Here is a 23772-nt window from a genome sequence, read left to right as displayed (position 1 = left end):
CATCCAGTCCTCAATCTCAGTCTCAGTTATTTTACTGTTTCTCCTCTTGTCATGCAGCAATCCATACCAACTGAAGGAAAGTCATAACATACAGGAAGTTGCATAAAACCCTCTACTGGTTTGCTATCACACTCACAATAGTTCAGATTCCTTATTGTGGTCTCACAGGGCCCTTCATTCTCTGGCACCTGACTACTTTTCAGAATCTATTTCTTGCCCTCTCTAACGCTGTTCCAGCCATTCTTGCCCTTTTCTTTTTGGAACACACCAAGTTCATTCCAAGCTCTGAACATTTCCAGTCATTCTTTCCTCTATGGGAATGCACTTTCTTCCCTTGTGTCTTACCATGAGTCCTAATCATGTATGTCTCAGCACACACACAAAAAAATGCTTTCCTAGAAAGACCAACACTGCTACTCTATCTGAAAATCCTACCCCAACTATTCTAGCTGTATCAGATTATTCTGTGTGATTTTCTTCATTGAATTTAATGTTACCTGGTATTCTAGTGTTTATATTTACTGATTCACTTCTCCCCTGCCACATATAATAGAAACTTTAGAAAAGCAGATTCCTCTTGCTGACTGCTGTATCCCCAGTGCTTAGAACAATGCCTGACAAAGTATTTTTTCAATGAATGTTTCCTAAATGTGAGTGAATGATAGCAGTAAGGTGAAACTACTGGCTTCTCAGTTATCTGTGCATTCCTACTTTCTGTGCTCTAATCACCCCAATTATGCCCGCAGATAACTCAGAAGGGCTTAGATGGCAGAGCCTGAGTCAATGATGCTTTAGGTCTGACCCACAGGATTGAGACAGGTCACACTGTGGTCACTTAAGGGCTGTGTAGTGACTGTATTCAATACAATACAGTTTTATAAACTTTTGCCCATGCACAAGGCACTGTGGAATAAAGGCAAAATATAAATATAAGGCCAAAGGTATTCCAGGAAGGCAAAATGGAATTTACAAAGGTATAAAAGCAAGAAAGGAGGTTGGGAGAACTGTAAGTAGTTTGGTGATACCAGGATGCAAAGTGCACAGTTTGGGCAGGCAGAAGGAAATAAGGCTGGGGAAGGAAACAGAGAGCTTGTAATAATACATCTCCTTGAGATGCTGGACCTACTTTATGTTTGAGGTCAGATGCAAATATCTCAAATTCTTTTTAGTCCAAAAGAGCCAGCAGTGAATTTAGCTGAGAGCATGTTGTAACCTCTAGCCCTCCTCTGTGCTCCCTTTGGGCACCATGAGCACCATACCCAGCAATCTCAAAAGCCCTCACATGCTGGACCCATTAGGCACTGCATACTCCTCTGTCTGAGTCATTTCCCCCTCTGCCAATGGTGACAAACCCAGAGGAATTCTCCATTAATTGAATCTGAGATGACTCACTCTAAACCAGGGACTTGAAACTTGAAAATCTCAGCAGCAATACCTTGGCAGAAAGACTCTTGGTTTCAGTTGTCCAGCTTATTGTCTGGAGAGCCAGTGGGTGTGAGAGGATAGAGTAGAGGGTATCTGGGGGGGGGGGCTTTGGAGCAGGAACTCTGGGTTTTCTCAGACAGCTGGAAAGACAACAGCACCCACTATATGTCATCGCTTGTTTAAATTCCAGCTGGTTGCCAAAGGCTAAAAAATGATATCCAAACACACTTTGTTTGGCACACCTATTTTGTTTACAGTATTTGATGCAGTATTTAAAAATAAAGAGCTTTTGGGGCACCTGGGTGGCTCAGTCAGTTAAGCGTCCGACTTTGGTTCAGGTCATGATTTCAAGGTCCATGAGTTCAAGCCCCACGTCGGGCTCTGCGCTGACAGCTCAGAGCCTGAAGCCTGCTTTGGATTCTGTGTCTCCCTCTCTCTCTGTCCCTCCCCCACTCACACTCTGTTTCTCTCTCTTCCTCAAAAATAAATGAACATTAAAAAAATTTTAAATAAAAAAAAGAGCTTTCATGTTAAATTCTGTATTTCTGAATTCTCTCAAAAATTTAAAAGACCTGGCAATAACCTACTCCAAAATGGATGCCCTTTATATAGTCTGTGTGCTCCCAAAGTTTCCATGGTCTACACCCCAAGTTTTACATTCTCGTGCTCCTACACTTATACTCAGAATGCTTCATTGGTTCATTGTCCCTTATGGCCCCTGTAGGATTTGAGTTTGCAACCCCTATTCTGAAGCCATCATCAAGAGGACAAACTCTGATGATATTTTCAGTAATAGGAAAGGACCTCAAAGTATTATCTCTCTGGAAAATTTCACCTACTCAGTGCTGAAAAATTTATTAGAAAGTAATATAATAAAAGGGCATGAAAATGACCAATCTCTACCCTCTACATCTTCTCTCCTGGAAGAACACGTTACTTATATTTGAGGCTGGGGTTTAGTTTCTTTATTGTCTTTTGTTCCTCATCATAATTGCATCATGGTATATATTTAACTATTGCCAAATAAATAGGTAAGGAATGAAATGACATTGCTGCTCTAGGTCTTATGCATCTGGTACCCTCCCCCAGGAGACCTGACACCAGGATATGACATGTTTTCTTCTTTTCTCCATCTATTCCTGTTTTAATAGTCTCCTTCCTCCCATATGTAGTCATCTGGCTATTCTTTTTTTTTTTTAATGTTTATTTATTTTTGAGACAGAGCATGAGCGGGGGAAGGGCAGAGAGAGAGGGAGACACAGAATCTGAAGCAGGCTCCAGGCTCTGAGCTGTCAGCACAAAGCCCGACTCAGGACTCAAACCTACTCAAACCTCAAACTGTGATGGACATTTAACTGACTGAACCACCCACGTGCCCCTCATCTGCCTATTCTTCTAAGAAGCATCCATGACTTCCCCAAATTAGAAATATTAGTTTTCTTTTCTCTATTCAAAATTGGTACTTATTTATTATGTAACTTCCTCAGTTTTATTTCCTTTATGGGAAAAGCAATATATACTTCATAAGATACATACATTATGTCTAGATGTGGTGAAAATAACCATTGTAAACACGAATATATCACTTACTATATGTCAGGAACCCTTCCAAGTGCTTTGTATATGTTGATTTATTTAATCTTCACAACATTGCCGTAAAGTAGGTACTGATATTATAATCCCCATTTTACAGATGAAGAAGCTGAAGCAAAAAAAAGTTAAGTAACTTGCTCAAAGTCACCAGCTAATAGGTGCTGGAGATTGGCTTCAAATCTCAGAAGCTGGACCCAGTGTGTATGGCCCTAACCACTAAATAATACTGCCTCTCTTCTGAAGTGAGGTCTATATTATATGACCACATCCTTTGTGTTCAAGATTGAAAATTACCCTTCATTATCCATTCTTATCAGTGCTATTTTACATTGTTAGTTACATAAGCCAGGTTGAATCTCACTTGCTTTTAAAGCTCTTTAACTGGCTGAAGAGAAAGGTGGGGAGAAAAGTCTCAAATAACATACATATAACTGGAGGTGGGATCCACAGTCCTTCGTTCTTTTGCCTTATTTAGGCAGGAAATTCTTCAGGCACAGAACACTTTTGAAAAATAGCTTTATCAGCAGATCCTTCCTGAGAGTTCTTTGTCATCCAGAAGTACCATACATCCAGCCTAGATGCAAAACATCCCTGAGGCCAAGCAAAGACTTGGAACTATAAGAATGCAAATGGCATTGGTTTTCCATTTCATCATTTTCAGATATGGATCTGTTTCCCAATCTTATCTGTATACTTTGTTACAGACTCTCTTATATTTGTCCTTAGTTTCTTCATTTGTGAAATGAAAGATTGGAAAAGACCATGAATGGCAAACAGATTTGCTTTTGTATGCCATATCCAATTGATTAGTTGTATTTGCCTTGGAGAACTGCAAGCCATAAGCCTGCAGTATATGAAGTACAGAAGTATATGTCAGCATATTTTCCAAGAATTTGCTTCCCTGGATTAGATGACTCCCCAGGATCCTGCCCAATTTTATGCTCATGTGAAAATAGCTACAAAGGGAAAAGGGAATAACAAAGCAGGGGATATGAATAAGATTTTTTAAAAAGGACTATGAGGAAAAAGAGTATGTCTGTATAATTACGATTTATACTGGAAGCAGTGAAGAGCAGGATTGATATTGCAGAAAATCCAATCAGTAATATGGTAGACTAATATAAAAGTCATGTAGAAAAAAAGAACAAAGTGAGGAGTCAGTCAAGAAGGAGTTGAGTGTCATTATAACAAGGCAATGTCAGGGATATTTGTGGTGATGGAACTATTCTGTGTCTTGACTATGGAGGTGGAAAATGGGCCAACACATGTAACAACATTACACATAACTAAGTATGCACACACACACACACACACACACACACATACACACACACACGGATGAGTACAAGTAAAACTGGGGAAATGTGAATAAGATTGGTAGGTTGTAGAAATGTCAATATCCTGTCTGTGATGCTTTATTATATTTTTGAAAGATATTACCCTGGAAGAAAACTGAACGAAGGGTATATGGGATCTTTATATATTATTTCTTACACCTGTATGTGAATCTACAATGATCTCAAAGTAATGTTAATTCACACACACACACACACGCACACACCCACCCCAAAACTATAAAGACATTTAGAGAGAATTAGAGATAAGAGAATAGAGAACCAATACACAGACAAATAGTGTTATAAAATGGAACTAAAATCAATGATCAAAGGTAAAAACAGATGAAATGTTTCTCTGCTGAAAAATGCCAATATTAATGGATTTAAAGGACTCCTCAAAATCTAGGCCTAATGAGAGAAAATAAATTTATTCTTAAACACATTGTGACATACTTTCTATATTATGAGGCTTGCAGCCAAAAATGACAGCCAGATGAAGTAGCTAGGAGCCAGGAGCTTGTGAACAGCCCTGGGTGCCACAGTGGGAATTCATAAGCCAGGGGCATTAATAAGCCCCTGCCCCATGATTTGATTTAGGGATTCTATTCCCCTTTAAAACCATGTACTGGTGCCAAACCTGAAAATGCTGCTGAATCACAGATGCTGCATGAGGAACATTTGCACTGAGAAAGATTAGATAGCTCCCTACCATTCAGAAGGATTTCCTACCATTCATAAATGATTTCTTGAAAAACATAAAGGCAACTTTTACAGTTATTATTTAGACATGGACCTAGACACAAAGCAAATTCAATCATTCCTATACTTGCTCCCAGAAACATTTCTTTAACCTTAATGCCATGTGTTCAGTTATGGATGTTTATGGACACGTGGCAGGCAGAAGGTACTACAAATGTACAAAAATCGGGCATGACCCCAACCTCCAAACAGCCTCTTAGACATAAGCATGTAGTAACAACAACAAAGGCTGTGATTTATTAAGTGTTATCTGCAGTCCAGATACTGCACAAGTGTTTTGTATATGATAATTTAATGATCTCAATAATTCCATTGAAGACAGAATTGAGATTTTACTTCATGTTAGTGTGACCCAATGACTGTAATTATTCTCTATGCTCACTGCCCACCATTTGCAAGATGAGGGTCAAATCACAAAGCTACCATGACATCTTCTGTGAACATGTACAGATTCATCATTTATTCATCAATACATATGTATTTGCATCATCCATGTACCAGGGTTTATGCTAGGTCCTGGGACACAATAATGAGAAAAACAGACAGGAATCCATCCTGTCTTCAGGAGCTTCAAGTCTAATAGGAGAAACTGGTATTATTCAAATGATCAAATTAATATGTAACTATATGTATTCATGGCAAGGGCTACAAAGAAAAGGATACACATTGCTTTGAGAGCATATAAGGAACCAATTTGACTTAATCAGAAAATTAGAGAAAGTTTTTCCAAAGAAGTGACTCTTTTAAAGAAATCGGAAGAAGGATTAAGAGTTATCTGGTTGGGGAAAAACTGAGAGCTTTTTCCCTGAGATCAGGAACACGACAGGGATGCCCACTCTCACCGCTGTTGTTTAACATAGTGCTGGAAGTTCTAGCATCAGCAATCAGACAACAAAAGGAAATCAAAGGCATCAAAATTGGCAAGGATGAAGTCAAGCTTTCGCTTTTTGCAGATGACATGATATTATACATGGAAAATCCGATAGACTCCACCAAAAGTCTGCTAGAACTGATACATGAATTCAGCAAAGTTGCAGGATACAAAATCAATGTACAGAAATCAGTTGCATTCTTATACACTAACAATGAAGCAACAGAAAGACAAATAAAGAAACTGATCCCATTCACAATTGCACCAAGAAGCATAAAATACCTAGGAATAAATCTAACCAAAGATGTAAAGGATCTGTATGCTGAAAACTATAGAAAGCTTATGAAGGTAATTGAAGAAGATTTAAAGAAATGGAAAGACATTCCCTGCTCATGGATTGGAAAAATAAATATTGTCAAAATGTCAATACTACCCAAAGCTATCTACACATTCAATGCAATCCCAATCAAAATTGCACCAGCATTCTTCTCGAAACTAGAACAAGCAATCCTAAAATTCATATGGAACCACAAAAGGCCCCGAATAGCCAAAGGAATTTTGAAGAAGAAGACCAAAGCAGGAGGCATCACAATCCCAGACTTCAGCCTCTACTACAAAGCTGTCATCATCAAGACAGCATGGTATTGGCACAAAAACAGACACACAGACCAATGGAATAGAATAGAAACCCCAGAACTAGACCCACAAATGTATGGCCAACTCATCTTTGACAAAGCAGGAAAGAACATCCAATGGAAAAAAGACAGCCTCTTTAACAAATGGTGCTGGGAGAACTGGACAGCAACATGCAGAAGGTTGAAACTAGACCACTTTCTCACACCATTTACAAAAATAAACTCAAAATGGATAAAGGACCTAAATGTGAGACAGGAAACCATCAGAACCTTAGAGGAGAAAGCAGGAAAAGACCTCTCTGACCTCAGCCGTAGCAATCTCTTACTCGACACATCCCCAAAGGCAAGGGAATTAAAAGCAAAAGTGAATTACTGGGACCTTATGAAGATAAAAAGCTTCTGCACAGCAAAGGAAACAACCAACAAAACTAAAAGGCAACCAACGGAATGGGAAAAGATATTTGCAAATGACATATCGGACAAAGGGCTAGTATCTAAAATCTATAAAGAGCTCACCAAACTCCACACCCGAAAAACAAATAACCCAGTGAAGAAATGGGCAGAAAACATGAATAGACACTTCTCTAAAGAAGACATCCAGATGGCCAACAGGCACATGAAAAGATGTTCAGCGTCGCTCCTTATCAGGGAAATACAAATCAAAACCACACTCAGGTATCACCTCACGCCAGTCAGAGTGGCCAAAATGAACAAATCAGGAGACTATAGATGCTGGCGAGGATGTGGAGAAACGGGAACCCTCTTGCACTGTTGGTGGGAATGCAAATTGGTGCAGCCGCTCTGGAAAGCAGTGTGGAGGTTCCTCAGAAAATCAAAAATAGACCTACCCTATGACCCAGCAATAGCACTGCTAGGAGTTTATCCAAGGGATACAGGAGTACTGATGCATAGGGGCACTTGTACCCCAATGTTCATAGCAGCACTCTCAACAATAGCCAAATTATGGAAAGAGCCTAAATGTCCATCAACTGATGAATGGATAAAGAAATTGTGGTATATATACACAATGGAATACTATGTGGCAATGAGAAAAAAATGAAATATGGCCTTTTGTAGCAACGTGGATGGAACTGGAGAGTGTAATGCTAAGTGAAATAAGCCATACAGAGAAAGACAGATACCATATGGTTTCACTCTTATGTGGATCCTGAGAAACTTAACAGGAACCCATGGGGGAGGGGAAGGGAAAAAAAAAAAAAAGAGGTTAGAGTGGGAGAGAGCCAAAGCATAAGAGACTGTTAAAAACTGAGAACAAACTGAGGGTTGATGGGGGGTGGGAGGGAGGGGCGGGTGGGTGATGGGTATTGAGGAGGGCACCTTTTGGGATGAGCATTGGGTGTTGTATGGAAACCAATTTGTCAATAAATTTCATATATATATAAAAAAAAAAGAGTTATCTGGTTGAAGAATGTAAGGAAGACACTCCAAGAAGAGGAAACAGCAAGGGAAAATTCCGGGGGGGGGGGGAGGCATAGAAATAAGATGGACTAAAACAAACAAACAAACATAAATAAATAAATAGAAAAGAAAAGAAAAGAAAAGAAAAGAAAAGAAAAGAAAAGAAAAGAAAAGAAAAGAAAAACAGAGGACCACTGTGGAGAGAGCGAAAGAAGAAGAGTGGTGCAAGATGAGGATAGAAACTTAACAAGTGCCAGGACATACCAAATCTCATGGTCCACATAAGGAGTTTAGTCTTCATCCCAAGAGCAAGAAGAAGCTGTTGGAAGGGTTTTAAAAAGGGAGTGGTTAGGGACATGATGAGTTGTGAATTTTCAATTATTTTTTTCTTTTTCTGTAGCCAAAGCTGTTAGTGTGAATTTCTAAGTTACAGTCTGTCTTAATAATGCTTATTATGACATCAAATGACAAAATATTATCTTCCTAACTAGAGGGGAGACACCATGAAGGCTGGGATTATTTCTTAAACTATATTTTATTGGATTTAAGATATCTAAATAAGATGTGTGTTTACTGTTGTATTCCACTAATAAAGAGAAAATGCTGCCAATTAGACTTGCCATTGATTATAAATAGCATCTCTATTCCAAAGATTTTAAAAACATGAAATAATGCACATCTTTAACTAATGGCATATTATACTTCCTTTGACTCTCTTACAGTGCCTAACACAATACTGAGTTGGTCAAAAGTGGAATGGGAAGAGTGTTGCCCTTCAAATGAGGAAACTGAGTTTGTAACTGGTTCTGCCATGCACCTGAACAAAAATGACTTTTTGGGTCCCACTCCACTTTTCTATAGTATGGACCACATGAGTACTGAGGTTCCTCCCAGATCTACATTTTCTTTGTGCAACAGCTGCCTGTCAACAGCTATAGGGAGAGGACTTTGAGGCTTTTCTCTGCTAGACAGAGTACCTTTCAGGGAGGTACAGGACCCCCTACACTTCTCCACATGGAAGACAATAGGGAATGTGCCTGAAAGACATGCAGCCCTGAATTAGAGATAGAAAACTGGACTCAAGAAATCTAGTGACCAAGGGAAGTTTCTGTAGGCCTCATGTTAACCAGAAGATGGGAGAAGAGCATGGGCTATGTTATGGTTTGAACTGTGTTTCTGTCCAAACGGTATTGAAGTCCTAACCCCTAGTAACTATGGATGTGACCTTATTTAGAAATCATGGGTCTTTGCAGATGGTCAAATTAATATAAGGTCATTAGGGTGGGCCATAATCCAATATGACTGTGTCCTTATGAAAGGGGAAATTTGGACACAGAGACAGACATATACAGAAGGAGGAAATGTGAAGTCCCAAGGAGAATACCATCTGTAAGCCAAGGAATGCCTGAGGTCATCAGAAGCTAGGAGAGGCATGAAACAAATTCTCCCTCACAGAACTTAGAAGGTACCAACCCTGCTAACACCTTGGTTTTGGACTTCTAGCCTCTGAATTTTGTTTAAGCAGCCCCAGAAAATTATTAGAGGCTGTTTCCCAGAAGACCTATATTGCTACAGTGATTCAGGGTCTTTTACTTTCCACCCTCCTCTGCTTTTGAGAAAGTAGCAGACTATCACAGACCAGGGATTAAAAATACACGATTGTTAAGAGAGTACAGTTTGCCCTCAACACTCTCTCACATCTGCTTTCCACACCTGACAATTCCTTCTCATGCCTCTGGCCTCAGGTATCAGCACCCCACTCTGCTTTCTCATAGCCAAGAATATCTTCCAGTGCCCTCCTCAGCCCTGTAATTCCATTCTGCATCCTCCCCTCTCATTGGCTTTCATCTCATGTGTGCGTAAAATTAGTATTTAGCACTGGAAAGATACTGGGAATTTTGTAGCACAGGTGGTAAATCTTGTAGGTGTCTGATATAGAATTTTCTGATAGGTGAAACACCTGTCAGTATGCAAGGTGCATTACTTCCAAGGAGCCATTCTGGTGAGCTGAGAGGACACTTAAATTTTGGTTTGATGGTTAAGACAATGTGGGTCTTCCTCAATACAAAATCTTCTGTCTCCTACATTGGCTTTTCTTTTCACTTTGAATTAAAAGTAGTCTATTTGTAGGCTGAAAGCCTCCGGAGGAACCCAATCCCAGTCACATCCATTAATAGGACCCCACCCATTAAGGCTTCATAAATTGATGCCCCTCCAAGGTCAAGACTGTACTCTAACATGGCCTCTTTCCCCAGATCCACAGGGTTGGAAGGTTGATCTAGAAGACAGTTAAGGTCCCTGGCAGCTGTAAGACTAAATGATCCTAGGATTTCATTCTTGTTATATAATCTCTGCTCATAGCCCCATGTCCTCTACAGTCACTTTCTCTTCTAATTTCCAAAGCTTTCTCATTTCATACCTGCCTCTGAAGTATGCCTGGAAATAGGGACAATATTGAAATTCAAATTTTGTGCAATAACCAGTATGAAAAAATAATTATAAATATAAAGATAGCTTTCATTTATTGAGAGCTCACTGTGTGCCTGAGTTGATGTTAAGTGTTCTATAAGCACTTTTTTTTAACACTTGATACAAGCCTAAGTATGAATAGGAATCCAACTTTATAATAAAGACTGAGGCTCACAGATTTAAAAACTTTTCTAAGATCAGATAGGAAGAAGTAGAAATGGTATTCAAACCTAGATAGAGCCAGAAGGCCATGCTCTTAATCACTTTGCTATGCATTTGTTTATGGTTTAGGAAAATCTCCTTCCACCAGGGAACTTGAATCAGTTCTGAAACCTATGGAAGAATTATCTGAATGCAGACTTTTAACCTCAGAGAATATCTTAGAAATCTCGTCCTTCAGGGGAGCCTGGGTGGCTCAGTCAGTTAAGTGTCCGACTTTGGCTCAGGTCATGATCTCACAGTCAGTGAGTTCAAGCCCCATGTCAGGCTCTGTGCAGACAGCTCAGAGCCTGGAGCCTGCTTCAGATTCTGTCTCCCTCTCTCCCCCCGCTAGCACTCTGTCTCTCTCAAAAATAAAATAAGAACATTAAAAAAAATTTTAAAAAGAAAGACATTTTGTCTTTCTCTTCACAACTGAAGAAATCTGAGGACTTCATGGTCAAAACACTTGCTGGTGGATAAACATCTACAAACAAAACTCTGCATTAAATTCAGATTTTTGGTCTCCTAGGCCATGATATAAGACAGGAGGAGAAACTTGTCCTAATCCTTATATTACTGGTTCCCAAACTTGAATAAGCATCAGAATTACCTTGTAGGACAGTTAAAACACAGATCCAAGGTCTTGTTGGAGACATGATAATTTTCAATTCACTTGCATTTCAATGTTCACGCAATGCTCTAGGAACTACCTTCTGAAAACTCAGTCTTTAAACCCAGAGGATGCTGTAATGTTAGGTGAGTCGGCCTCTTACTCTGGTCATTGGGTAAGAACTGGGCCTTAATACAGTGGTTCTTAGCCTTGGCTGCACATTGAAATCATCTGGGAGATTTAAAAACCCACCAGGGTCTGAATTAATTGGTCTGAGGTATGGGTAGATCATTAAGTGTTTTACAAGCTCCTGACATGATTCTTATGTGCAGTCAGTGTTGAGTACCCCTGTCTTAACACTTCCAACTCTCTGATTGTGGGTAAGTTATACAAACTCTTAGTGCTTCAGTTTTCTCATCTACATAATGAGAATAATAATGGTAGTTATGATTTTTGTGAGTATTAAATGACAATAAATTTAAAATATTTGGAAAAAGGAGTGGCATTTAGTAAATGTTATATAAATGTTGGCTGTAATTGGCATCACCATTGTAGTTGTAATTAGTGTCTTCTCTCCTTTTTTTCTGTGTCTTCTGATTTTTATGAACTGTTTTACATATGCACAAGACTTTAAGTTTTTTCTAATGACCTATATATTAAAGCCATCAAAATTAAGTAGGGTCAAATGGCCTACATTTCCCTCTCCCCTGGTAAAAAGCAACCACTCTGTTCTTAATAGTCTTCACTGTTTAGTAGAAAGAGAACTTTCCATTCTTGAAAGTGAGAGTCTTATTTCAGGACTTTCAATTCTATTCCATTGAGTTATATGTCTATCATTATGCCAGTATGACATTGTTTTGATTAGCATAGATATGTACTGGTTTTTTTTAATTTTTAAATTGTATTTAATTCCAAGTTAGTTAACATATACTGTAATAATGATTTCAGGAAGAATTTAGTGATCCATCACTTACATATAACACCCAGTGCTTCCTCATCCCAACAAGTGCTCTCCTTAATGCCCATCACCCATTTAGCCCATCCCCCCCACCCAACACCCTTCCAGCAACTCTCAGTTTGTTCTCTGTATTTAAGAATCTCTTATGGTTTGCCTCCCTCTCTGTTTTTATCTTACTTTTCTTTCCCTTCCCCTATATTCATGTGTTTTCTTTCTTTTTTTTTTTTAATTTTTTTTTTCAACGTTTATTTATTTTTGGGACAGAGAGAGACAGAGCATGAACGGGGGAGGGGCAGAGAGAGAGGGAGACACAGAATCCGAAACAGGCTCCAGGCTCTGAGCCATCAGCCCAGAGCCCGACGCGGGGCTCGAACTCACGGACCGTGAGATCGTGACCTGGCTGAAGTCGGACGCTTAACCAACTGCGCCACCCAGGCGCCCCATGTGTTTTCTTTCTTAAATTCCACATGAATGAAATCATATGATATTTATCTTTTTCTGACTGACTTATTTTGCTTAGCATTGTACAAAATTTTTAAATCAGAAAGCATGAGTCCTCCAACATTGTTCTTTTTCAAAACTGTTTTGGCCATGCTTATTCCCTTGTACTTCTATATGAAGCTTGTTAATTTCTGAAAAGATGCAAACTGGGATCTGAATAGTAATTACATTGAATCTGTCAATCATTTGGGGACATACTGTTACCGTAACAATATTAAGCCTCTGATTCATGAACATGACATTTCTTTCCATTTATTTAGTTCTTTAGTTTCTTTCATCAATGTTTTATGGTTTTCAGATTGTAAGTTTTTTATTTTTATTTAAAAATTTTTAATGTTTATTTATTTTTTAAGAGAGAGAGAGAGACAGAGCATGAGGGAGGGAGGGGCAGAAACAGAGGGAGACACAGAATCGGAAACAGGCTCCAGGCTCAGCACAGAGCCCAATGCGGAGCTCAAACCTATGGACCCTGAGATCACGATCTGAGCCAAAGTTGGACACTTAGCTGACTAAGCCACCCAGGGGCCCCTAGATTATAAGTTTTGTAGTATTTTGTTAAATCAGTTGTTAAGTGTGTTATTTTTTGGATTCCATTTATTCTTTTTTAAGTGTTTATTTTTGAGAGAAAGAGAACGTGAGCAAACAGGAGAGGGGCACAGAGAAGAAGACAGAGGATCCAAAGTGGCTCTGTGCTGACATCTGAGAGCCTGATGTGGGGCTCAAACTCACAAACTGTGAGATCATGACCTGAGCTGAAGTCAGACACTTAACTGACTGAGCCACCCAGGCACCCCTCTATTATTCTGTTTGATACTAATATAAATACAATTGTTTTCTTAATTTCATTTTCAGATTGTTCATTGCTAATGTATAGAAATGCAATTGATTTTTGTATATTGATCTTATGTCTTGAACCTTTAGTGAACTTATTTATTATTCTAATAGTTTTTTAGTGGATTCTTTAGGATTTCCTGCATAGAAGGTCATATCATCTATGAATAGAGATTGTTCTATTTCTTCCTTTAAAACTTAAATGTCTTTTTAAACTTAAATATTTCTTATTTTAAAATTTAAATTAAATGTCTATTTAATTTTCTTGTCTAATTGTGCTGGTTAGAACTTCTAGCAGAATGTTAAATAAACAGCAAAAGCAGGCATCCTGGTCTTGTTCTTGATCTTAGAGTGAAAGCATTGAGTCTTTCACAATGAAGTATCGTATTTATTGGGTTTTTTTTTTTGTAGACAACCTTTATTAAGTTGAGAAAGTTCCTTTATATTTCTAGTTTGGTAAGTTTGTGTGTGTGTGTGTGTGTGTGTGTGTGTGTGTGTGTGTTTATGAAGGGGTGTTGATTTTGTCAAATGCTTTTTCTCATCTATTGAAAGGATCATGTCGGTTTTATCCTTTATTGATAGTGTATATTACATTGATATTCAGATGTCAATTCCTGGGTATGTCAAGCTATTATTAAAAAAGCAACCAAATTTTTGTTATGTTGTTATAAATTTCAAACACATAAAAAGTAGAGAGAATAATATAGTGAACCCTCAGTGTCAATTATTATCTACTCCAGGACCAATTTGATTCATCTATACTCCTTGCTTAGCTCTGCCACATTCTAATAATTTTGAGGGAAATCCAAATAAATATATTTTTCATCTGTTACTATTTGTGTATGTATCTCAAAGGGTGTAAGACTATTTAAAAATAGTCATAATATCATCATGATTAAAATAATTCCTTAATACCATAAAATGTCCAGTGAAAAAATTTCTTTAGTTAAAAAATCTGACTCAAGATCAAAATCAGGTCTATATATTAAAATTGATTCATGTGTCCCTTAACTCTCATTTAACTTTTTGGATCACCTTTCCACCTCTTCCCACCTCTTTTTTTGCATGAAAAAAGTAAGATAATTTAGTAATGCTTGCCACTGTCTAGGTTTTACCAGTTTTATCCCCATGGTAGAGTTTAACATGCTCCTCTAACCCTATATTTCCTGTAAACTGTTAGTTAGATTTAGAGACTTGATCAGACCCAAGGTTGATTTTCTAGCAGTGATTCACCATAAGTAATGCTGTCCAATTTTACCTAGGAGACACATAATATTTGATTGTTTAGTTTTTGTTTTGTTAGCAGCTATCACTATTTACTGCCTAGATTCATACTTTCATTAAGGCTTTCAAAGTAGTTATAGTCTAATTCTCCCTCTGTTCGTAAGGAACATGTTCATTCCATACAAGATTAAAGGGTGTTTGAGGGGGTGGACTGGAATTTATTAGAAGAATTTTTGGGGTATTTCCAGGAACCAAGGCTTCTTGAAGAGTTTTCAGAGTCTCAAAAACCATTAGGCAATAGGGAACTTCTCTCTCTTACCTCCCCAGGCTTGCCTCCATTCCTCTCAACTTGTTTAGCTTTTTCATAGCCAAATATGGTTGCCCCATACTTCCTGCATTTACATTTCCCCAGCCAAACAACATGCAGAGATATTGTGCAAGGATGTTTCAATGTCAGATCCCCTAGATGATATATTCTGATTAGTCCAGTTTGGACCCACTAGTTATGACTATTAGGACAGTATGGCAAAGTCACACAGTTCAAATATGTCCACCTGTGGATCAGGTGAGGGAGAGTTCTTAGAGAAGAAGTGTATGGTTTTTTTTTTTCCAAAATTGTATTTAAATTCTAGCTAGTTAATATAGAGTGCAATATTGGTTTCAGGAGTAGAATTCAGTGATTCATCAATTACATACAACACCCAGTGCTCATTGTAATAAGTGCCCTCCTTAATATCCATCATATATCTGGCCCATCCCCCACTCACCTCCCTCCATCAACCCTCAGTTTGTTCTCTACCTTTAAGAGCCTCTCATCACTTATTTCCCTTTCTCTTCCCCTTCCTTTTCCATATGTTTTGTTTCTTAAATTCCACATATGAGTGAAATCATGTGGTATGTATCTTTCTCTGACTGACTTATTTTGCTTAGCATAATTCACTCTAGCTCCATCCACATCATTGCAAATGGCAAGAAGTATGTTTGGACAGATCTTCCAAAATAATGGTTATTGGTATCTCCTCCTTCCATGTCAATCCATGGCTTCAAACCACCATTTTTATATATTGATGAATTTCTTTCTCCTCCCTTTTTTTTTAAATGAGCTTCAGATTCTTATATAAAACTTCCAACTGAAATATCTCCTTAGAAATCCTGTAGACCCAAATCTTAACATGTCAAAGACTGAATTCATCATCTGACCGCCCAAAACTTGATCCTCCTGCTTCATACCCTATCTCAATGAAAGGAATCATAATCAATGCATTGAGCCATATAGGAAATGTGAGAATTAACCCAGACTCTTCACTGTATTATTATCCCTTTCTTCCCATGTCGTCCCTCTTAACACCAAGGATGCAAATTATACATCCTTTAATATCATTTGCATTTGTTCCTTCTGCTTGACTCCTACTAATGGCCACTGCTCTAGTCAGTAGCCATAGTTTCTAATCTGATTACTCCCATAGTCTCCTAACTAGACTTTCTGGGTTTCAAAATGGTTCTTTTCCCATTTACTCTCTACATATCTCATAAAAGACATCTTCCAAAAGCATAGCTTTAATCATTTCATTATGCTGATTAAATTCCTTCAATAGGCCACCACAGCTTTTAGGATAAGATTTAGCAACAAAAATTCTTCATCATCTGGCTCCTGACCACTCCTCCAACTTTGCCCCCATCACTTCTTCGCAGTCAATGTATTGTCTAGTCATCCAGAAGCATTTTCAGTTTCCCAGATTTGACACGTTATTTCATGCTTTTCTACTTGCTTCCCCTGACCTGTTTTCACTCTCTGGTATACCTTACCTCTGTTAACATTTTCATCCAACTAATAGCTAGTTTCTCTTCAAAACTCAACTAAGAAGTTCAATTTTCATCGTCTGTGAGAAACTTCCTAGAAGACACATTTGGCTTGATTTTTTATCTCCAACATTTAGCCCAGTGCCCAGTATAGAGTAAGTGTTAGATACATGTTTATAATATAAATAAATTACAAACCTACAGATTTTGGGCAAAAGTGCCTGGGCTTGTTGCAGCTCCATCTTCTCAGACATTGTGGGCAATAACTACCCCCTGCCTTTCAGTCAACACAAGTTTTCCCCCAGACTCTTCTGATGGTTCCCTCAGCTCAGTGTATCTCAGTTCATGGACCACAGGCTGAGAGGAGTGAACCAGACAGCTCTGACAGTCAGCACTGCTTCTGGGTACCAATGCAGACAGAAGGAGCCCAAAAAGCACAGGAAAGTATAAACAGATTCTTGAAATCTCCAAGGAACACAATCAATGCTTCCTTGCTTGATCAGGGAAAATTAAAAAATGAAGGACTGATCTTTTGGAGTCTAGAATTACAGTCGTTACTATGAGGTCTTTGCTGATACCTGCAATTCACACTGTTCACTTTCTTGATCATCTAGGATAATTCTCTATTTCTGTTATTCAGTTTAGTTTAGTTTTAGTTTTAGTTTTAGTTTTAGTTTTAGTTTTAGTTTGGGAGACAGAGTGCACATGTGCAAGCAGGGGAGGGGCAGAGAGAGAGAATCTGAAGCAGGCTCCACACTGTCCACAACTGAGCCTTGTACAGGGCTTGATCTAATGAACTGAACCATGAGATCAGGACCTGAGCCGAAATCAAGAGTCTGATGCTTAACCGACTGAGCCACCCCAGAGCCCTTCTGTTATTCATTTTAATACCTGACTACGTTTTGTGTAACTCCACAGTTACATGTAAGCAGTTTGTAGAAAACACACACACATACATACACACACACACACGCACACACGCACGCACGCACATACAATAACATAGCATATTTCTCAATGTCAGAAGTACCAGAAACCTGGAGAAGGATAAATAGTCAGATTTTTTCTGAGAAAGAAGGGATGATTCTAGAATTTATAAACCTATTGTGTCTAAAGTAAAAAAAACTAGCAACAATAATTATTGAAAGGTGATTTGTGGGTATACAAAAGGTGAATCTGTAATCATCAAGAGGCTACTTGCATTCACAAAGGATAAATTATGCTAAATGAACCTAACTGTCTTTTCTAACTGGTAAACTAAATTATAACAACAATTCATATTAATCTGGGACTTTATAATACAAAGCACTTTAAACAGGTAATTCTCAGTGAAGTACCATAGCATTATGGAAAGATAATATATTTTTAAGCAAAACAGATATGAGTTTGAATATTGGTGACACCTTTCTTCTCTGAGCCTTTTTTCTTCATCTGCATGTTTAAAACATATACAATAATAAAAGATGATCTGTTTCCCGATCCAGTTACTGAAATAAACAATATCTTCATTTCATGCAGAACTTATTCTAATTATTACCATTCTTAATTTTCTCAGTAAGCAGTGAAAAATGTAATAATGTTATCTTTTTTTGCATATGAGAACATCCAGGGTAAATTTAAGTGATTTTTCATATGACACCCAACAAGTATGTTAAAGAACAAAGATATGAATCCTGTTCTTGGCTATATGCTTTCCCCTATGCCATGGAGGAGGGAGATAACTTCATTTCTTCATTTCTTAAGCACGGATTATATGAAATGATAAAGAACTAAGAACTGGATGATATTACAGTATGGAGAGTTTATAGCATTTAATTGACCAGACCTCCATAATGTTGATCAAAATTCACCTGGTTGGGGATGGGGTACACTCTTTCACCCCATAGAGCTCCGGAGTGGCCTATCTTCTTCAACAGTTTAATTAACTTAAATAAAGGGAATTCTGATTAAATATGCAAACAGAGAGTGCAACAAGTGGGCAATATGCTGGACATCAAAATCCAAACTCATTTTAAAATAAATAGATAAGAATAGTGAGTCAATCGCTTCTCGGCCTTTTGGCTAAGATCAAGTGTAGAATAGTGAGTCAAAATATTGAAACCAATTTTACCAGAGTTCAAGAAAAAAAAAACCCATATTTATGATTTAAAAAATTAAACATGCTCACTTCAACAGCACATATGCTGATATTGGAATGATACAGAGAAGGTTAATGTGGCCCCTGTGCAATCATGACACATAAATTTGTGAAGTATTCCAATTTTTTCTTATTATACGTCACGAGTAGAGAATTGGGGATACATGGTTTAACAGCAGAAAATATGAAAACAATTCTATGATTTAAGTTGATTACAAGCTCAATATGAATCAATAATTTGGCATATCTTTCACTTAAACTTGGCTCCATTCAAAAAAAAAATTCAGCATCATACACAATGAAGATGATGGTCTCAAAGTGTTCTGGGCTGATCAATCTTCACCTGGAATTTCACATTTAAATCTAAACATCAGGAGTGCCTGGGTGGCTCAGTTGGTTGGGCAACCAACTTCAGCTCAGGTCATGATCTCATGGTCGTGAGTTCGAGCCCCGCATCAGGCTGTGTGCTGACAGCTCAGAGGCTGGATCCTGCTTCAGATTCTGTGTCTCCCTCTCTCTCTGCCCCTCCCCCGCTCATGCTCTATCCTCTCTATCTCTCAGAAAAAAATAAACGTTAAAAAAAATCTAAACATATTTTGAAAAGAACCTTGACAAACCAAAGGCCATCTGGGAAACATTCCCAGGATAGTGAAAAGCTCAAAATCTTATGCAAGAAATGCTTTGGAGATACTGGGGAAGTCTATACCAGAGGAAAGAAAACATGTGGGAAACATAATGAAAGGTCCAACTAGAAGAAAGATTTGACTTAGTCTGTGTAGATCCAAATAGTGGACCACAGACCATGCAAGGGAGACATCTCTCAGGGCAAAGTGATGGAAGTGAATGACAATGAAACCTACTGTTTACCAAGCACAAAGCTAATATGTACCTTATATACTTTATTTCTCACAAATCCCTTTAAGTAACAAGCACTGCTACCTCTATTTACAGATTTTTAAAAAATCCAAGCTGAAAAAGTTAAAATTACTTGCCCAAGGTCCTAAAACTATTAAGTTCTTAATCAGGGATGAATCCTGACAACCCTATGATGTAGGTACAATTTCAGTTACAAAAAAAACCTGAATTACCAAATTTGCTAAAGGTCAAAGGTAATTAAATGGTGGAACTGGCTTAATAAACACTTAAGTTGTACCAGGACCTGGGCAATACATTTTACAAGCATACTTTATTTTAATACCACAATGGCTTGTGATGGGTATTACTATTCCCTTTTACAGATAAGGACACTGAGGCATAGATAGATAAAGCAAACTTGCTCAAGATCATAAATGACTGAGATAGGATTAAGACCCAGGTCTATGTGGCTTAACCACTGTGCTATGCTGGCTCTCCCAGAGCAGCAGAAAGAATTATCTACCAACTATAGCTCTCTAAAAATGCTACAAGAGGTGGCCAGGTCTTCATCACTGAAGTAGTCCAAGTGGAAGCTGGTGGGCACTGTGTGAGGGTAGAACTGTGATGAGAAGACTGGGAACTCCAAGCTACTATGATTTTGTCAAATACGTTTTTTGGATTCATTCTTCACAGGACGTGCTAAGTACCAAATAGGTGCTTGGTAAGTATCTGTTGATTTGCATGGAATAGAAGTCCTCTCTCTAGAAGGGAACCCCTCAGTGCACTGCTGTGGGAGTTGTGGCTTTGCAAGTGAACTTTCTAGCTATTTGTGTCAAGGCTGAATTAGAGGGAGGCGGGCTTCCCAGCACAGCTAGCAATTAGAGTCCAACCCACAAATTCATGCACTGGACTGGCTGCTTGCGTGGGAAGGAGAAGGAAGTAGGCACTTTCAAGGGGAAGCAGAATAAAGTAGAGGCAGCCGTGGGCAGTAGCCCTGCAAGCTGTGGCCACAAGAACAGCCTGGACAGCTGGCCTCGGTCTCGATTTGGATTAAGATGTTTATTCTGCTCTGCCTCCCAGGCTTCTCCCTTCCTGCCCCAAAGGCTATCCACTTGAGTGTCTGAAAAGGTGATTAATTAGACACAGACTCTCAGGACCCGCCAAGAAATGTTCTCAGACTAAGATTCACACTGGGGGTGAAAGATACCCTCCCAGTGGTACTACATAGAAACTCCCTCCCTCACTCACTCCTATAGTTTGAAGGTCATGATCCATGAAAAGATCTGAATTTGCATGCCACGCTGAGCTTTTGCCTGAGCACAGATTTAACTGGCACTGTGAAATGGTAATGTAACCCAAATCTTGACTGGGGGTTCCCTGGAAGCAAATTTTCTCAGAGGAACATGCATAGATTGTACATTTGGTTTTTAGAGAGAACAAGTCCTTCTGCTCAATGCCCACCCCGCTGGTTGGTCAGAAATACCTAATCATCACTTCCTTGGGTTAAAGCAATGGTTCCCAAACATTTTGATCTCAATCTCATTTATACTCTTAAAAATAATACGGGCGTATGGGTGGCTCGGTCGGTTAAGTGTCCCAAGTCTTGATTTAGGCTCAGGTCATGATCTCACAGTTTGTTAGTTCGAGCCCTGAGCGGGGTTTGCGCTGCCAGTGCAGAGCCTGCTTGGGATTCTCTCTCTCTTCCTCTCTCTGGCCCTCCCCCTGCTATCTCTGTCTCTCAAAATAAATAAATAAATTTTTTAAAAAGTTTAAAAAAAGAATAATATAGGCTCCCAAAGAGCTTTTGTTTATGTGATTTAGACCTCTCAATATTTATCACATTGGAAATTAAAACTGAGAAAAATTTTAAACTTCATGAATTCTTTTTAAAATAACAATACACTATCCTAAGTTAACACAATATTTTTCTGAAAAATAAATATATTTTACAAAACAAAAATATTTGGTTGAGAAGACTGTTGCTGTTTTACATTTTTGAAAATCTCTTTAATGTCTGGCTTAATAGAAGGCAGCTGGATTCTAAGATCTGCTTCTGCTTTCAATCTGTTGTGATATGTTATTTGGGATGAAGGTTATGAAGAGAATCCCACTTCACACAGTATGTAATTAGGCAAGGGAGGAGTATTGCAATAGCCTTTTTAGATAACTGTGGTGATTTTATTTTTTTTTTATCACACCAAAACAGGTTAGTTGTAGTATGGAATCTGACCCCATATCAATGAACTTTTCATACTCTATTACATTAAAATCTATTGATTTGTCCTGCACTTTGAATAGATCTTTTACCAATGCATGGTTTTGTAATATTATTCATTAATCATTTGGGAAATATTGATTCACTGAGGTATGCAGATCTGCTAAATGTTGGTACATTTCATTATACAATATAAAAAAATCTCACATCTCTTAATAACACCACTGATCTTATCAGAAAAAATCTTTTAAGTATTGGAAACTTGTCAAGCTCATAGCAGCAGGTAAAAATTTTTTTAATTCTAATTTTCACTTGAAAGCTCAAATTTTATCATTGAAATCAGATATTGTCAGTTATTTTCCTTGAAGTGGCAGACTCACTTTGTTCATTTTTGAGAAAACGTCTGCCAGATACTCAAGTCTGAATAACCAATTTGTCTGTCAGTCAGTTTTTCAAAAAAAAAAAGATGGTGTTCCATGGCAAAAAGTGACTGGTTTAATTCACAGCTCAAAAAATCTCACAAGTGCTTTTTCTTGAGAATTTGGTATGTCTCAAAACTGTTTTATGTATGCTTCCCATTTTGTCACAGGAAATATTAAAAATATGTATACTCAAGGGTTGGGATTTTAATAAAAGTACTAATACAGCTTCATCACAAATATTCTTAAGAAAACCGCCTTTTTGTCTTTCCCACGAGTGTGTGGTGTTGAAGAATGCAATGATACTTGAGTATCCTGCCTTGATTTGCTCTAAAGTGGCATCAGTTATGTCCACAGTTGCTTCTGTACCATCAGTGCAAATGTTAACTCTGTGAGAATGCCCGATAACATCTTAGTATTATTATGAAAATAGTTGTGATTTTGTAGACCTCCTGAAAGGTTCTTAAGGACCCCAGAGGCCCATGGAGTGCACTTTGAGAACTTTTGGGATAAAGTGTTGAAAGACCTTATTAAAATGCAAGTGTCATCTGGGAAGGATGAGCGAAAAAATAAACTCTTGTCAGTCACTGTCAGGTTTGTGTGGAGGCAGGAGAGTTCAATAAGTATGGCCTTCAACTTCAGGAGTCAGATAAATCTGGGATAGAATACGAGGTTCCACACTTTTTAGCTAACTCATGTAATTTTTAAGTCTTTTCATCTGTAAATGGAAATAATAATCCAAAATCCTTTAAATTTGCTTTAAGGATATGATATAAGTAAGTACCTAATGCATAGTGCACACTCAATGTTAACTGGTCTTATAGTTTATGTTCTTATAAACTAGAAAGAATGAGATTTAAAAATGGCTAAGTTCTTTATTTAAACTTTTTAAATGTTTATTTAGAGAGAGAGAGAGAGAGAGAGAGAGAGAGAGAGAGAGAGAGAGAATATGAGTGGGGGAAGCACAGATAGAGAGACACAGAATCCAAAGCAGTCTTCAGGCTTTGAGCTGTCAGCACAGAGTCCAATGTGGGGCTTAAAACCATGAACTTCGAGTTCATGACCTGAGCTGAAGTCAGATGCTTAACCGACTGAGCCACCCAGGCATCCCAAAAATGGCTAAGTTCCTAATGGGCATAGGGAACAGGAAGCTACCTGAGAGCCACAGGGTTGGAAATTCCTAAGTATTAACTAAGATTAGCCATCTAGGGGGTACGTGGAAAAGAGGTGAAGAAGGGACTAAAGACAGGCTTTACTTTTTCATTCATCTATTCAAAAAATATATGATGATAATCTACAGCATGCCAGGCTCCAATCTTGTACTAAGAAAAGCCACAAAGAAATGACAACAACTGGTGCAGTGGTCAGCATGCGGATTTCATGTCAGGAGACCTGGCTTTTGGTCCAATTTTGTACTAGCTGTGATGCCCTTTAAATCCTCCCAAATTTGGTTTTCTTATTTAAAAAATGGGAAAGATAATGAATGCTTCCTTGTGATGTTTCAAAGAATAAA

At 38.2% G+C, this 23772-nt stretch overlaps 1 non-coding gene and 1 pseudogene across 1 annotated transcript; both read left to right on the top strand.

Annotated features, from left to right (window-relative positions):
• The first annotated feature begins 18674 nt into the window (after positions 1–18674).
• On the top strand, positions 18675–18769 carry LOC124523775 (uncharacterized; annotated as a pseudogene).
• A 23-nt stretch (positions 18770–18792) lies between these two features.
• On the top strand, positions 18793–18899 carry LOC124523190 (U6 spliceosomal RNA). Its single transcript, XR_006964945.1, has one exon. It is a non-coding gene; the product is annotated as a U6 spliceosomal RNA (small nuclear RNA).
• The last annotated feature ends 4873 nt before the right edge of the window (positions 18900–23772 follow it).

Source organism: Lynx rufus, unplaced genomic scaffold (assembly GCF_022079265.1).
Source record: "Lynx rufus isolate CCGP_SWC_20201006 ecotype Redwood Valley unplaced genomic scaffold, mLynRuf1.p SCAF_1, whole genome shotgun sequence".
NCBI lineage: Eukaryota > Metazoa > Chordata > Mammalia > Carnivora > Felidae > Lynx > Lynx rufus.
The sequence above is the reverse complement of the archived record's forward strand: the minus strand, read 5'-3'. Positions and strand labels throughout refer to the sequence as shown.